Source organism: Hippocampus zosterae, chromosome 5 (assembly GCF_025434085.1).
Source record: "Hippocampus zosterae strain Florida chromosome 5, ASM2543408v3, whole genome shotgun sequence".
NCBI classification, from domain to species: domain Eukaryota; kingdom Metazoa; phylum Chordata; class Actinopteri; order Syngnathiformes; family Syngnathidae; genus Hippocampus; species Hippocampus zosterae.
The window spans coordinates 2,915,718-2,932,161 of NC_067455.1; the positions used below are offsets into that span (position 1 = coordinate 2,915,718).

The following is a 16,444-nucleotide window of genomic DNA, read 5'->3' on the forward strand; positions in this document are numbered from 1 at the left end:
GTTTTGGGGCAAGCTAGCAAGCGCCGAAAAGACATGTTTTGTTTGATTTAACTCGCCAAGTGCGAGTGCAGAGCTTTTCGATGGCGGGTGACTCAAGTTATTTCACGGCAAGCGCCAGTTTGGTGGGTATGAGGAAGTGAACGGTCAAAGTAAACATCAAACAAAACCATTAAACCATTTGTGTGCTATGTTTTGAAAGCAAGTACATAGGACTCTACGACCTGAATGTTAACATACAATGGGAAACTCCATATGCGTACGTGCTAACAATTAGCATCTATGAGGTGGTGTTGTTAGCCTTTAAGCAATGGCTATCCGAGTATGAATGCTGCCGCAACACATGTAGTACCACCCGACAATACTCATCGGAATATATTCTTCATGGCGGCCCGGTGGTCAAATGCTTAGTGCGTCGATCTCACAGTGCATAGGTACTGGGTTCAATTCCGACTTCCCTGTGTGGAGTTTGCATGTTCTGCCCGTGCCGCCGTGGGTTTTCTCCGGGTACTCCAGTTTCCTCCCACATTCCAAAAACATGCACGGCAGGCTGATTGAGCGCTCTAAATTGTCCCTAGATGTGAGTGTGAGCGCGGTTGTTTGTCTATGTGCGGCTGGCATCCAGTTCAGGGTGTCCCCCGCCTACTGTCCGTAGACAGCTGGGGTAGGCTCCAGCACCCCCCCCCCCCCCCCCCCCGCGACCCTTGTGAGGATAAAGCGGATCAAAAAATGGATGGATGGATATAATCATCGTCTGTGAAGGAGTCTAATATAAGTGACGTACTGAGGAACCGAGAGAAGAGCTGAGCCTTCATTACAGTGTATCCATTAGTGACTTGAGTGACTGCAGACATTTTGGCAATAGTACTCGTCTAGCTTATATTTTACAGATAACAACAACAACAACAAAAATCCCTTCAAATTCTCAAAACTTTAGACTACAACTTGAGACGCGATCAAAATGAGGTAGCGATTTACCTTCTAGTAATAAAACAAAACAAAAAAAAACCCTCCCTGTGTGTTGAATGTATCGATGCAATATTAGTTCATTCATTCATTCATCTTCCGAGCCGCTTGATCCTCACTAGGGTCGCGGGTGGTGCCGGAGCCCATCCCAGCCGTCTCCGGGCAGTAGGCGGGGGACACCCTGAATCGGTTGCCAGCCAATCGCAGGGCACACAGAAACGAACAACCATTCGCACTCACACTCACACCCAGGGACAATTTAGAGTGTTCAATCAGCCTGCCATGCATATTTTTGGAATGTGGGAGGAAACCGGAGCACCCGGAGAAAACCCACGCAGGCCCGGGGAGAACATGCAAACTCCACACAGGGAGGCCGGAGCTGGAATCGAACCCGGTACCTCTGTACTGTGAAGCCCACGTGCTAACCACTGGACTACCGGGCCGCCTGCAATATTAGTTGAACTCCATTTTTTAAAATTCAATGACTAAAATACATTTTCTGGCCTTGTGCTAATTAACTGACATGCATCTGTATATTAGTCTACCTGGTAGCTAGGACACATTTCGCTGACCCCATGAGGGCAGCGACGTTCCATTTCCATTTCCCAAATTTGACATTTCAAGCCGATTTGATTCGGCGCGAGTTCTGCGAGCTCAACGCTAATATGACAAGGTGTCACGTTCCTGCCGGGGAGTTCATCTTCTTCCTTGAACACACCGCCGCCGTCTCATTTGCACCAAAGCCGTTCGGTTAATTGCAATGTGATGCATTCGCTTTTGCAACAGTGCCTGTCGCTCAACCCAGAGGGGAGAACCCCCCCCCCCCTCCTCACCCCCACTACATAACAGTAAGCACAACTGCATGCTCAGTATGATGTCGGCTAAAGATTATTACGTTTGATCGCCGTGTATTTCAGATGAAAGCAATGCCGGCGATAGCTTGTGGCCTAATTAGCCAGAAAGTACAGCTCGGGCTTATCGGGGTTGAGATGGATTCGCGCTCGCGAGAGGAACTGACACAAGAACTTGAAATGCGCATTTTACAACATGGTGCAACTTCAAGTACAAATAGTCTTTGGCGCTCCTGCTATCTGCTGGATCATCATAATTGTTATTATTATTATTATTGTTATTACTGTGTAGTTCACACCTTGATTTTGTTCTGTCTCCTGTTTATTTGGATTTTATTCTCACTGTTGAACGCTCGATAACGGCGCGTTTTTGAGTTTGTCACCGTTCAATGTGATGAAAGAAGAACATTTCAAATAGGAAGTACAGATGGATTGAATTTCACCCGTGTGGCGAAATTGCTCACTTTGCTGATGTTTGCCTTGGATATTTTGGAAGGGTTGTTAAAGGCCGACAAAAGCAAAACGTCTTTGGAGTGAAATAAAAATGCCGCGGAGGCCGCTTCTCGATTGGCGCGTGGCAATGGAGAAGTGCTCTTGAGCACAGTTTTAGATTTAGTTTTAGATTTGTGAACAATATAAGAGATATCGGCCTTTGGTATTCAGACAAAAAGTCTCGCGTCTTTGAGCTCATCTCGTGAAAAATGGAAGCAAAAAAAAACAAAAAATTTTTTTTTTTATATTTCCATTTTTCTCGAGTATACTGTATATGTGACGCGTTATGTACAAGACTTCATGATGAATTCCGTGAGAAAACTCGGATCTCCCCGCCAGTCAGTTCACTTTCATCACAGCTGGCAGATTAATTCAGCGACAACGCCATTTTTTTTGTTTTTTTTTTTTTTTTATTTGTTTTTTGTTAGTCGCGAGTGTATGTCTCTCTCCGGAACAGGCCTTCGCCGCCTCTTATCTGGCGCGCTCGACGCCTGCCTCGCTCCCTACGTGAGACAATGGCCGCTTCCGACGGCTGCTCTCGAGTAAGCGGCCTGGCGGGTTTTTGTCTGCGTTTTAAAAGCGGAGGCGGGCGACGACTGGAGGATGCGCAGATAACGGCTTTCCGCGGCGATTAACAATTGGGGGCTCGTGGAGACAAAAAAAAAAAAGGCTCTCATCGTGTGCGTTTTCCTGGAGCACGTGACTCCTCCACGTTCAGTAAATGTGCAGTGAAATTGGACGGGGTGGTGGGGGGGGACACACGCCCACCTTCTTTTAATCTAACATCCTTGGTTTTTTTTTTCTTTAGTTTTTGTGATGCCGATCAATAGAACGCAAGCACGTCATATGATCGAGTCACTGAGGTTCCCAGGGGTGGCCATTGGGTGGCCCAAATTCCTTTTAATGAATGAAGTTCAAAGGACATTCATCCGTGTTGCATCGAAGTCACAGATCACGCACGTTTTCACAAATATCGACCGATAATAGGTTGTCACCAATCATTAGCGCGTCCTTACTTTTGAACTATTCTTGATCCTCTGCGAAGAATGAATGATACTAGTGCCGTACTGATGAGCTGAGAGGAGTCGAGGCATCTGAATGAACAAAATATCTCTTTGTCTGTGTTGTACCCCCCCCCCCCGCCCTCCAAGTGGCCAAAGTGGGCATCCTTGCGGAAAGCAAGTGAAAGGTTGCAAAGTTTGCTGTCGTTTGGTCATCTAAATGTAAATATTAACATGACATTTTTTTTTTAGGTTAGCTTTTCTTCTGTAGTACTTTACAAAATAATTTATGGGATCAGAAATATAGACTTACAGTGGGGGGGCGGCACCGTAGCCGATTTGGTTGGCACGTGAATAAGGACAATGTAACAAGATCCAACAAGCATATATTCTTGATCCTCTGTGAAAAACGACTACGGCTGCAGCTTTCCGGCTTACGTCCAGTAGCGGTGGAACTCGTCTTCTTTTGTGTCTGTATTAATAGGTTAGGTCAAGACGGAGGTGCGATGAATACATCGTGATTCACAAACGGTGACTCGTGTGTACTTTCAGACTCGATTTTGTTGCACCTCGGCGCCGCGAAAGCTGCTTATCTCCTTTCAAAAATCCACAAAACGGCACACAAACGCGCAGGAGTCAACCCGACGCAAGAGACGCATGCAGACGCTTCGACCCTCGCGCGTCAGCGCTTATCACGCCGCTTGTACGCGCACATCAAACGCCGTCACGCGCCGTTAGGAGGAAGAACCCCGGCGGCGTCAATAAATGAATACATCGCATCCCATCGGGCGAATTTTCATGCATTGGGGCCACTGATCTCATTGTTCCGCATAATGCAATGGTGCCTTCATGCGATGGACAATATTGGCTAATCCTCTCCAGCAACAGGCTGTACGGCCGCCTGGAGCACGTGAACATGGTGTGTGTGGGAGGGGAGTGGGGTGAGGGGGGGGGGCGTGTGTGTGTGGACACGCGTGCGTGTGTGGGGCATAGAAGCCAATCAATCGTATTTTCACCAAAGGACACTTTGGGACAAAATTGGAGCCCAATTGCGAGCTGAAATGAACGTCAGCATGACACAAACACTTGCTAGTCAAGCTTCAAGGCTTCAGTGTGACGCACACGGGCACACACACACACACACACACACACACACACACGAAAACACATTCTCTTGTGTGGACCAGGCAAATTGTTACCATGAAGACAAATGTCCCCACAAGTCAGTCAATTGGTTGTCGCTGGCTAAATTGTGTTCTTGAAAGTCTGGTGGTCCTTGATCAAGTGTGACCAAAAACAATCAAAGAATAGCATATTTCAAGGAAGTAAATAAAGTGATTCCGGATAAATGGACCACCATGTGACTTAGCTAGATTATTTTTTTTGGGGGGGGGGGGGTCGCAAAAAGCCAAGAAAATGTGAAACACCAAACTGCATCTTTTGATGTAGCTAGCATCAAAGCTAGCTTGGCATTTCTAGCATCAAAGATAGCTACATCAGCTAGCTTAGCTTAGACGTCTTAGCTTAGACGTGTGCTTGAAGTCTGGTGACATCATCACCAACACACGGCCAGAACGTATCTTTAGATACCAGCTGAGTTGCTGTCTTAAATCACGTTGGTTAATTCCCGCTTTACGCACGTCGGGCTAAAGTCGGGCGATATGAGCTCTCAATTGATTGACTTATTGAATGAAATGTGTTACAAAGGCCAAAAACACGGCCCAAAATGAGCTATTTTCGATGCGAGCTGAGCCTCCCTTCATCGAGAGAAGGCGGAAATTCCGCTGACGTCAGCGGACCTCCTCGTGTTGCCAAAAAACCCAAACGAAAAAGTAACACAGACGAAGCCGGAAATTGTCCTTTGATGGGAGGCTGAGCTGCCGTCAGATAAGATGCGGGCGAAATTGAATCGCCGGTGAGTTCAGGCTGTAGTCTGGTCACGCGTCTGAGGTCATTCTGTTTTTTTTTTTTTTTTTTAATGGATGTGGTGCGGCAAAGAAAAAGCAAAACGCGTAACTATAAAGTCGCCTCGCATGTACCGCGGCTTTTGAGATTTAACGTGCGTGTAGCATGACCGCTAAACACACGATATGGCGATTTTGCTCACCTACTGCTAATAAACACGCACATACACGGTCCCCACGTGTGTGCGTGTGCGTGTATGTGTGTGTGTGTGCCTGTTTGTGTACACAAGTCATTATTAGAGGTTTAGCGCGCGTGCAGCAGTCAGTCAGCCTCCACTCAGAGGAGTCAGCTTAAGGGCTCATTGCAGCTCCCCAAGGAGACGCTAAACACCGGCGGCCGCTTAAATCCACCCGCCGTGCCGTCTTAAATATGCAGCGAACACTCGCTTCCATTTTTAATAAGGCTGGGAGCGAAACGCGGGGCCGGGGCGCGAGACGAAAAAATAAGAGAGAGGGGATCGACAACAAGGAGAAGGACGGATTTGGAGAGCGACGGAGAGGAGGAGAAAATAAGTCTGTTGCGTTAATTTCTTGGCATTTTGGCACCGGCACCCTGATTCGCCTGGAAAAGGCGCAGATATGTCGGAGACGGTTAGCCCCCCACCCCCCCCCAAAAAAAAACACACTGAAATGCTTTTTGTGGTGTGTTTTTTACTGTAAAATCCCATACGTACTCGTCTAAAATACGCCCACCCATCCTCGCCAAAATTAACCTGAAAAACTGTTTGTTTTTTTTCTTTGTACCGTGGTCACCCGCGGCTTTGATTTCCGGACTCTGCCGTGCGAGGACCCACTTGGGGAAGATAAAGAAGGCCCCACTTGCGCATCAAAGGATCCAACCGGGTGGGGGTAGAATCCACTGCGTTTGCCGTGAGAGCACAGAGGGAACCGGGGAGCCACTAGGGCGGCGCCAAAGAGCCGCATGCGGCTCTTGAGCCGCGGGTTGCCGACCCCCGGGTGCAAGGCATTGTCAGCCCGGTACGGTACAACAGTCATGATTTCACGTGACTTGACACCTAAATACTTGAAGATTGTTTGACGTTGCAAAGTGGTCCAGCGCAATGAGAGCGGTCGACAAAGTCAGCCAAGGTTGCGGTGAGACGGTTCGAAAGTGACGGTGCATGTCCACTGGCTCAGGCACCAATGACGGCGTGTCTACGGATCTTTTAAAACGTCTTGTATTTCATTTGACCAAAATGTAATTCCTGAACACTTGCCACCTGAATTCATCAAGAGTTTTCAACGAGTCTAAGCGCTGTCGTGATGGAAATTAATCCTTTTGGTACCACTCCTGGGCGGTACCTGGGCTTGCAATTGGGGACTTAGCCGACTTAATTCAGGCTTCTCATGCTGCCACTATTATGTCCCAATGATAAAAAAGCATTTCAGATTACATAAAGACACAATAGAACAGTACTCAAATGCGTCACGTACAAAGTCAGAATCGGTGTCCGAATCTAATCACGTGACAAAAACATCAAACGTGTGTAAAATAATGTGTCAATAAAATACAGATTTGAGATTGAAGCGTTGCATGGTAGCGGGGAACGCGATTCAACTCACTTGGCAAATAGTGGGATGAAATAAATGGAATGACACCTCGTTTATTTTAAACAACCACGTAGCTTAGCGTTTCAGTCTGCTAGCTTCAAGCTAATTAGCATGTACTGTATGTTGCAGTGATACAAACCTTCCAGCAACGTATTGGACCGATCTTTCTCAAATAGTGGCGAGTCCAAGTTGCTCCAAACAAGTTTTGCTCTGTCCAAGCAATGAGAGGACAGAAAATACCCCTCGCAATGAGATTAGCATCTTTAAACCTCATCTCGAAACTCATTTGTATTCTTTGGCTTTTGACTCCGCATGACTTGATCTTAGTTTTGCTGTTTTTGTGCTTTCTACTATCTACATCTATCTATTTATTGCTTTATTGTTGTATATATGATATTTGCTCCAAGTACAGCACTTTGTGTACAGCGGTGGTTGTTTTAAAGTGCTCTAGAAATACAGTTGAGTCGAGACGTCACGGAGAGGAAAAATCTGAAATCCGATTGGTGAAAGGCACAGTCCCGCAGCTAATGGTTTGAGTCACATCGGCCTTCGCGATTCATTTTGAAGGCCCTTGGCAGTTTTAGATTGACATGGCAGAAGCTGAAATCTGAGTGGGTTTTCTCCGGGTATTCCGGTTTCCTCCCGCGTTCCAAAACACGCATCCAAAAACAGGTTAATGGAACACTAAGTTGTCCATAGGTGTGATTGTGAGCACAAATGGTTGTTTGTTTTGGCGTGTCCTGCCATTGGCTGGAAACAAGTTGAGGGTGTACCCAAAGACCCTTGTGGATGATTTTCTGCGTAATTGTAGTGTCCCGTTCCTCCATGTTTTAATTTTTTTTAATTTTGAAAATTTGATCACACTTGCCTTGGTGTTCGAGGTGCTTTTGAGCAATATCTGCCATCTAGTGGTGAACACCTTCATTACAACTTAAAACTGCTCAAATGCAGTTAAAAATATATATTTTTTAATCCCTTATCGTATTTGAGGGCCACTCCCTCAAAGTGTGGCTGTTTTCCATAGGCTGCCAGTTGGCCACCCGTGTGCATGAGGAAGTAGAATCCGCTGTCAATCATACACATAACCGATTCCCTCTCATTAACTTTCAAACTTTAGAAAGGGCACGTCTGTTTTCAAGCGGTGGCAGTAAAAGTAAATAGTCTTTTTAAAAGAAATAAATACTTAACGAGAGGAACCTGAAGAGTCGACTTAAGAAACAGTATCCAAGTATTTGTGCATCATTACCTCCCATCACCGAACGAGCTCATTAGTTGATGCTGTCAAGATACTTTCCTTGTGCCGCCCATGCACTTTTTATGCCATCTTCTAACGTTGCTTTGCCTCCCACGCATCTCTCTCGCGTCGCCATCTCCTCTTCGCTTTCCTTCCTCCAACACAATGACAAACTAGTTGATGCATTCCGCAAAAAGTGACACATTTCATTCCTCAGCCTTGTGGATGCAGTTTGATGCCTCTCACAATGTCCACGGTGCACCCAAGTCCAAGACTAAATAACGCCTCCAATTCATAACCAACACGAACTTACATTTTACAAGTTTGAAAAAAATAGCCTCAATGTCAGGAAAATTGCCGTAATCGTGACTACTGACACATGTATCGTGACACATTGTTTTTTTTCTTCAAAATTGAAGGCCTTGACGCTTACCTCTTGAATTCATGAAAGTTCTTTGACGAGCTGAAGCGCTGCGCGTTTCATCAAGCAATCGCCATGATGGCGCGAAGGAATGTTGCACGACGGCACGCGCGTGGGGTGGCTAGGCAGACCGCAGCTCTGCCCCTGAATGGTGTATGTCAGCGGTGTCCAAACTTTTTGCCAAGGGGGCCAGATTTTATGTGGTAAAATGTCGGGGGGCCGACCTTGGCTGACATTCTTTACATTGAACAACAAAATTGTTCAACAAATTTTAGTAAGCCAGTCTGTTTCACATGTCCATTTTTATTTTAATTTCAACAATCTTAAGAATTTCTTTTGGTTCATTTGAAACAGGTATATCACATGCAACTGCTTATTCACTTGACTTTTTCTTAAACAGAAGTCTCCTGAGTGCAAATTGATTGATTTGAAACATACAATGTATCACCATGACTTTTCAACTCGTGAGTGATGCCCTCTAGTGTCTAAATGCTATTACTCATTTAGCCACTAGAGGGAAGCAGTACTCTATGAAACATTACTCACCAGTCTACGAGACCTCAGTCAATGCAACACGTGTTCCATTGCGCCCAACCTGCGGGCCAGACGGGACTGATTTTATGACAGGGGCCGAGGGCCGGATGAAATTCGACCGCGGGCCGGATTTGGCCCGCGGGCCGGAGTTTGGACATGCCTGGTGTATGTCAACGTGCTCAGCCACAAAATAACGATTACGCATTTACGGCCACACAATGCAGACGTTATTAAGGTTAACCGCCGCTTGAGGAGGCGTAACCACGCGGAAGCATGATACAATAAAAACAGAGGCAAGACGGCAAGATGACATGTCCGCCAATTGGCCACGACTTGCTTTTGCCGGGGAGTAGGCCGCGTCTCTATTACGGCGCAGCACGCCGGCTGTGAGTCGGGAGACGCAAGAGAGGACAATGGCGTTGGAGCTCGGCTCAGTGCCGCCTAATGAGGTGAGAGTGCCTTTTCGCCAGAGGTGGGAGGCCAGGTAAACGCAGACGCTACTCCTCACTGTCTACATGGTGCCTGGAGGCTGAGCGGGTAGAAAAACAGCTCTGCAATCTTCGGCACTCAAGCCGGTAATGTCAAACATAAACGGCTCGGAGGCAAGAATTGACCCGTTAGGGGGTCCAATTCAGCATGCGGGGATTGAACACGCTACCTGAACATTTTCAATGAAATCAACCATTGTTGCTAACTTTGCCCACTGAAATTAAGCACTTAACCTAAATGAGCCCTTAGCACTTAAATGGCATTGTGAAATTAGCCTTTACTCAGAATACGACACTGATATGGATAACATCTATCAAAGTGAAAGGATGCCAACTTTCAGGAGCAAAGTGAGCCTAAAAATGCTTTGCTAGGTGTGAAAAATGCAGTACTGTGAAACGATATTTTTAAAGTGAGCGAATGAACGAGTGTCACAGCCACAAACAAAACGGAACAGGTCCACACAACATATTAATGAACGTTAAATAACCAAAAAAGTGGCGGAAAATTACACGTAATAAAACATTATGAGGCCTACTTACGACGACAACAAACTTTGGCTAGGCTCAGTGCTAAAAGGCTAGTTTACCAGCTAGCAAGCTAAAATGAGGAGGCCAGAAATCTATCTGCTCCTTTTATCAATCTTTGTGCCGGAATGCTAACGTGATTAGTCAGCGTTATTTTTCCATGGCGCTAACAAGATCAGTTATGAGCTCCCGATTTGGATTAACCTTTTGCTAAAATGCTAACGTTACCAGGCCGAGTTACTATCTGTGAAGCTAGCTTAACAAGATAGCTTCACAAGGCTTGTCCGGGTTCTTTCAAGGCCAGAAAATGTGCGCCAGACATTCTGGAGACGTTCATCTGCGCTTTGCTTGCCGTAAGGGAATTTTGGAAAAAAAAAAAAAATCACCGAAACTATTGCGACCTTGAACGACCCCTGAAGTGATCGCAACATTCGCTGCCTTTGAAAACAGTCAGTTCACTGGAATGGGGGCTTTATGGTTTTAACAAGGAATGTTAAGGAGACCGAGCTACATGCTCGTTCTTGTTATGCGTGATTTGCTTGCTGTTATCTTGTCCTAATGCTGTTTGCTCTCCTGCCGAAAAAAAAAAAAAGATACAGTGACAGACAAATGGCCTTGAAGTGGAAGCAATTTTTGACTGAACACAATTGAAAGCTGCAATGCTCGATATGTATTTTTTTTTTTTTTTTATCCAGTCCCCAAATACATACGCACAGTCGTGTTTGGATGATATTCTAACCTTGGGCCATTGACAGTGTAGATTTCCTTTTGTTTCTTGTTGTGTGTGTACTAAACTCTTCCCGAGTATGCGTCTCGGAGAATGAATCAATCTTCTTCCTTGAACGCTCCTCCTGTCATCTTTTATCTTTGGGGCTGTACAGAGAACTTATGTCTTGTTGTTGTCAGTCAAATCCCATTGCAGACGTTTTCTATCATCTGTCTTGCTTTCCGTATCATTTCACAAAGCTTACTTGCTGTCATTAAATGTATTCAAAACGATTGCCATAAATGCTAATGCAAACGCAGGGCACACATAGACGAACAACCGTTCGTGCTCACACTCGCACGTAGGGACAATTTTAGAGAGTGCTCCATGCACGTTTTTTGGAATGTGGGAGGAAACCGGAGTACCCGGAGAAAACCCACGCACGGTCTCCAGGGCTGGAATTGAACCCGGTACCTCTGCAATGTGAGGTCAACGTGCTAACCACTGGCTCACCGGGCCACACACACACACACCAAAAAAAAAAAATTCTTAGCATTGAAAATCGTGTATGTATTGTAGCGTGGTGGTGGTCTGGTGGGATGGGGGGGGGGGGCCATGTGAGTGTTAGGGCGTTAGCTGTGGATGACAGCAGCTTCAAATTTTGTGTGTATGCATGTGTGTGTGTCCGTGTGTCCTTTGCATCCTTGAGTGGCTACATTTGACTCATGACACAGCTCTTCCACTTCGCCCCCCCCCCACCCCCCTCTTCTGCTTACTCTCTTTTTCTGTGCATTTGTTTACGGCCGCGCAAAGTGGACTGTAAATATCGACAGGCAGACGACAGACACAGGCACTCGGCGACCTTGTGTGTAAGTGTGTGTAAGTGTGTGTGTGTGTGTGTGTGTGTGTGTGTGTGTGTGTGTGTGTGTGAGATCCTCGGCTTCTCCCAAGGCAACCAAGTGTGCTGATGCACTGTGGCAGGCAACACACTGTCTCCCCAACAACACACACACACACATCATGTAAAGAGTGTCTCCCCATTACTACCATGCGGCTTAAAAATAAAATTAAATTAAATTAAATTAAATTAAATTAAAATAAAATAATTTTTTAAAAAAATGATGCTGCCCCAAGTAGGCAAGACAAGGCCAGCTCGGTGTTGTTGGCTGAGTGGATTTTAAAAAAAGCGCGTCATCGCAGCTGATTACCAATGAAATGAAAAGACCTCAATATGGCCAGCATCATTATTAGATCCGGTCTGAGTTTTGATTTTTCTTTTGGCTTTCTGCGGCACAAAAAAATAAATAAATCAATAAAAATGAAGGAAAAACAAAAGGACCCCTGTCATAGATTTCGTAGCTGTGCAGACCTGAGCGTACCTCGCTAGACTTCAGTTCAGCCAGCAACATCTGCTCGGCATTTGAGCCGCGTGTTGATCTGTTATCACTAGCTGCTGGCTCCTCCTCGCTGCTCGAGCCTTGAACTTTGATGCGTATTGAAGACAATTGCGATGCTACTAATATTACGCCGTGAGAATAACGTCCTGGTCGAGGAGCAATGGAACATTCCGAAATGAGATCCATCCATTGTGACTTGTTCGTGATATCAGAAGAGATAAATATGGCACGCTCAGTTAAAATGATGCTAATATTGACACTGATAACTGAATGCTGAACAAAAGTGAAAATATATATATTTTTTAAACTAGCTAACTAGTTTCTAAGTAAGGTTTAAAACTCGGGTTAGGGTTTAAAATTAGGGCATCAAACACAGAGGAGTACATTGGGTGTCTGGTTAAATGTGTTTTGCTTTTTTTCTTTGTAGTTCCCCGTTTTGCTTTTGTCATAGACAAGTTAGCTTAATGCTAACAAACAATGTAAAACACCGTGGACGAGTGTTACCCTTGAAAGAGAAATGCCTGTGAGTGTATATTCTTTATCCTCTGCAAAGAACTACTATTACAGTAGCTTACTCAGGAGCTGTGACCGCCCTCTGTTGGTCAAACTGCGCACACCAGAAGGAAGGAACAGGAACCTTTTTCCTATTCAAAATGTTTTTCTTTACCTTGCGTGTGACGCGTTCGACGAGGGCTGCGAGGATGAAACGAGAGGCGGAGTCAGTCGACTCACGGCAGTACAACTCGGCCGTCATCTCAAGTCAAAATGTCAAAAACGTGTGGCGAGTGCAACTATCTGCACTGCAGCACATGCATTGATTGTGAATAATTTAAGAGCGTGCGCCGTTGTCGATGCGCTGGCTCGCGAGATCCTCCGCTCGCTTCGTGTATTCCGTTTTTCTTCACGCTCCGCACCCAAACCGCTGCTTTTTTTTTCCCCGCGCGGCCCGATTATTCCGCATTCTTCGCACTGCGGCCCAGCTCGGCATCAATAGATTTGCAAAAGGGTTGTGCCCAGTTAACCTCCCAAATCCAAAGGCTAGGATTTCTCTTAGTGAGCAATGAGATTACACGCGCTGTTCTTTGACTTAATCTCCTTCAGAGGCCATCAATTTATTCTGTCCTAATCTCATCTCATCTCCAGGCGCTGCGTTGGTCGCGTGATCGCCTCTAACTCACTATGGGAAAAGAAGATCCCAGGGACGTTTTTGTGTCTGGGTACGGTTTTCAAGCCTTTGTAGTTCCTTTAAATGGATTGAGGTGCGATTTGCCAGAGGAGTTTCATTTGAAAAGAAAGTGAGAATGGGAAAAGTGTCCTTTAAATAAGGCTAAAGCTACACCAAAAAATAAAAAAGAACGGCCGCTTTGAATCCTACCGACAAAAAGTCTCATTTTTAATCTCACTTTTACCTTAACAGGAGTATGCCGGGGCAGGGGTTGTTCCACGTCTTGCATAAAAAAATTTGCTATTCAAGGACAAACCAACACGAAGTGCAATTAAGTGTTTTTTTTTTTTTCAAAAAAACACTTCAAAAAAAAATTCGCACAAAATCTTTGTCCTGCAAGTCATTACAAATTTGCAAAAGGGCCCACTCGCATTCTAGTGGGGGTAGAGGGCAGTATAATCACACTTGCAGGTGCATTGAAGCCATTTCTGCCATCTAGTGGTCAATGGCGATAGTACAACTTAGAACTACACGGTGGAGCCCCGCCATTCCAGGACAGAGGACCTGGTCGCCCCCGCAAACAGCAGAAATCTCTGTATAATTGGTGCCCATAGAGGTACATTGGGGGGGAAAATTACCCCCCCCCAAAAAAAAATCGACAATTTTTTTTTAAACCCCTGATTAATCACCAATATACATTTGGATGAATCACCCTTGATGTCAACGCTGTCATCGAATGTGAGACTGACGTGCTTTAAAAAGAACGCCTGGTTTGTAGTGGGGAGAAAATATGAACAATTTTATGCGCAGCGGTTTTGGGAGGATGACATATTTTAGGGAATTTTTAAGAGTTAAAAAAAAAAAACAACCCCCCCACCTCTCCCACCCTAAAAAAAAAAAATACAACTCCGTCAGGTCTCTTTGCGAAAAGTTTGCTTGGATGTACATATCTGATGAAAAAGGAGGAGATTTTGAAAGGGAATAGCAAATCAAGCAAGTGTTTGCTCCGTCTTGCACATTAATGGTGTTGGTGATGATCAAACGCCGCGGGTTTATATCATTAAACAGACGCTGCTCGTCTTCTTGACGAGCGTGCTGTGCAGAGAGTAACCCGGGGGAAGGGATTTACACGAGGCCGGACAATCCCGCAGCGTCACCGCCCCCCCGTCCCAGAGGTCACCCGAGGCTTTCGGAGAATTGTTTTTTTTTTTTTTTTTGCCTGACTGTCCTCTTTTAAAAATTCAAGCCAACCCATTAGGAATTGATCTTGGCTACAGTGGGATTGTTTGGGGGGGGGCGGGGGGGTTTCCCCCTCTCCCCATCAAGCACCTAATCTCTTAAGCCAAAAGCAGCCACATTATCTGGCGAAAAGTTTTTTTTTTTTGCGAGTGTGAAAGGAATGGCAATTTCGGAGTGCAAACTTTTTTTTGTATGTGTGTGGGGGGAGGTCAGGGGAGGGTAATAAAAACAGGCTTATCTCCACTAGTTAGGCACAGCAGATAAGAAATGCAATGGGGAGACGGCGCAGATTTGCGCAAGATGTATTACAACACCAAAACAGGCAAAATCCTAAATTGTAGCAGCATTTGGGGAACGGGTGGGGGGGGGCAAGGGTCATCCGAGGGCTGTACAGGCTAGCTGGGCGTGTTTATCATTGTCCTGCCCAGGAAAGAACGGAAGATTTTTGATCTTGCCACTTCCTGCTGCAGCTGTGTAGGGGTGGGGGGGTGGAGGGGGGGGGGGATCCCTCTGTGCTTATCTGGAGCCAGCCTCTTAATCACAGCCTTCATTTGGCTTGCCTCTGCATCTGCATCAGCTCTCTCTCTCACACACACACACACACACACACACACACACACTTTTTTGTTCTCTAGAACTCCGTCGGCCCCCCTCCACTCATCTGCCAACGAGTCCCTCTTCTGGCTGAGCGTTTCATACTCGCTCGAACTTTGAGGTCATCCAACCAAGAGTGTCCACTGTCGTAGTTGAGCAAATAAAAAGTACAAAGTACAACCGAACTCCTGGGAAAAGTCATCATTTGTCGCTCATTTCACAGCGGCCTTCGTCGTTTGAGTCATCCAGTGCTTTGGCGTGGGAAGGCTTTTAGTCACTTTTAGGTCGCGGTGATCTCAACATGTTGAACTGCAGGTACAGGAAGTGAGTAATTATTCGCGGGGGTCGATTAGCCCCGTTGGATGGTTGCTTTTTGTGGCTTTGGTCAGATTCTTTGGTTGGTTGGCTTGACTTGGTGGTGAAGTGGTTTTGATATGTTGCTCGTTTGGTGTGTTGGTTTGTCATGACCTCCTGGAACGCTGGAGGTAGTAATAAACTTTGACGTATTGCTTGACATCCAAACGTCAAACAACCCGGCAGCATTTTCAACTCGCTCAAGCGGATCCGCGTTCACTTCTGACACTTGCAGCCAAGCATCCATCCTCATCTCCTCTTCCTTTAATACTCCATCTTCCCCACGACCACCGCTAGCTCCTCTAGGCCCCGTGGGAAATACGAGAGAGAGTGTTCGGTTGAGTGACGGGTCAGGGCGTCGAGGACGGATGGGAAGGTATACACGTGTAGCTAACAGGCCCGCTCCTCACATTGATCCGCCCAGAGGAGCGCCGCTGACCTTTTCACTTGTTCGCTTGCAATGTGAACTTTGTCCACACAAACAACACGACTTGATTCCGTCTGAGTGCTGCTGGATTCTCCCTCTTCGTGTGTTTTTTTTTTTCCCGCTACCTATTAAATATGCATGCGCGCGTGCTTGTGCGGCGGGCGGGGTTTGTTGCACAAGATTGTGAAAGGGGGCTCTCGTCTGAGCGTGATGCAATACAACAGGCGCTTCGCGTTATGCAAATCATCACTTGCCATTGAGAACAACAGAGATGCCGCTCATCCGTTCCAGCCTTCCCCTGAGAATTCATTTTGTCTTGTTTTTATTTTCATTAGAAAAATGCTCAGTCGTAGATGAATCGTTGTTTATGTTTTGTTTTGTTTTGGTCTGGGGCGGCCCGGTAGTCCAGTGGTTAGCACGTCGGCTTCACAGTGCAGAGGTACCGGGTTCGATTCCAGCTCCGGCCTCTCTGTGTGGAGTTTGCATGTTCTCCCCGGGCCTGCGTGGGTTTTCTCCGGGTGCTCCGGTTTCCTCCCAC

General features: G+C 46.1%; 2 protein-coding genes across 2 annotated transcripts in view; both read left to right on the top strand.

Moving 5' to 3' along the window:
* Positions 1-16,444, top strand: part of si:ch73-22o12.1 (nectin-2) — a 109,115-nt gene that overhangs the window by 88,052 nt on the left and 4,619 nt on the right. The gene's annotated exons all lie outside the window — the stretch shown is intronic.
* atp1a3b (ATPase Na+/K+ transporting subunit alpha 3b) overlaps positions 15,796-16,444 on the top strand; it is a 40,253-nt gene continuing 39,604 nt past the window's right edge. Inside the window, exon 1 of the mRNA XM_052064991.1 lies at positions 15,796-15,816. The gene's annotated coding sequence lies outside the window, so the exon portion shown is untranslated. The remainder of the gene's footprint in view (positions 15,817-16,444) is intronic.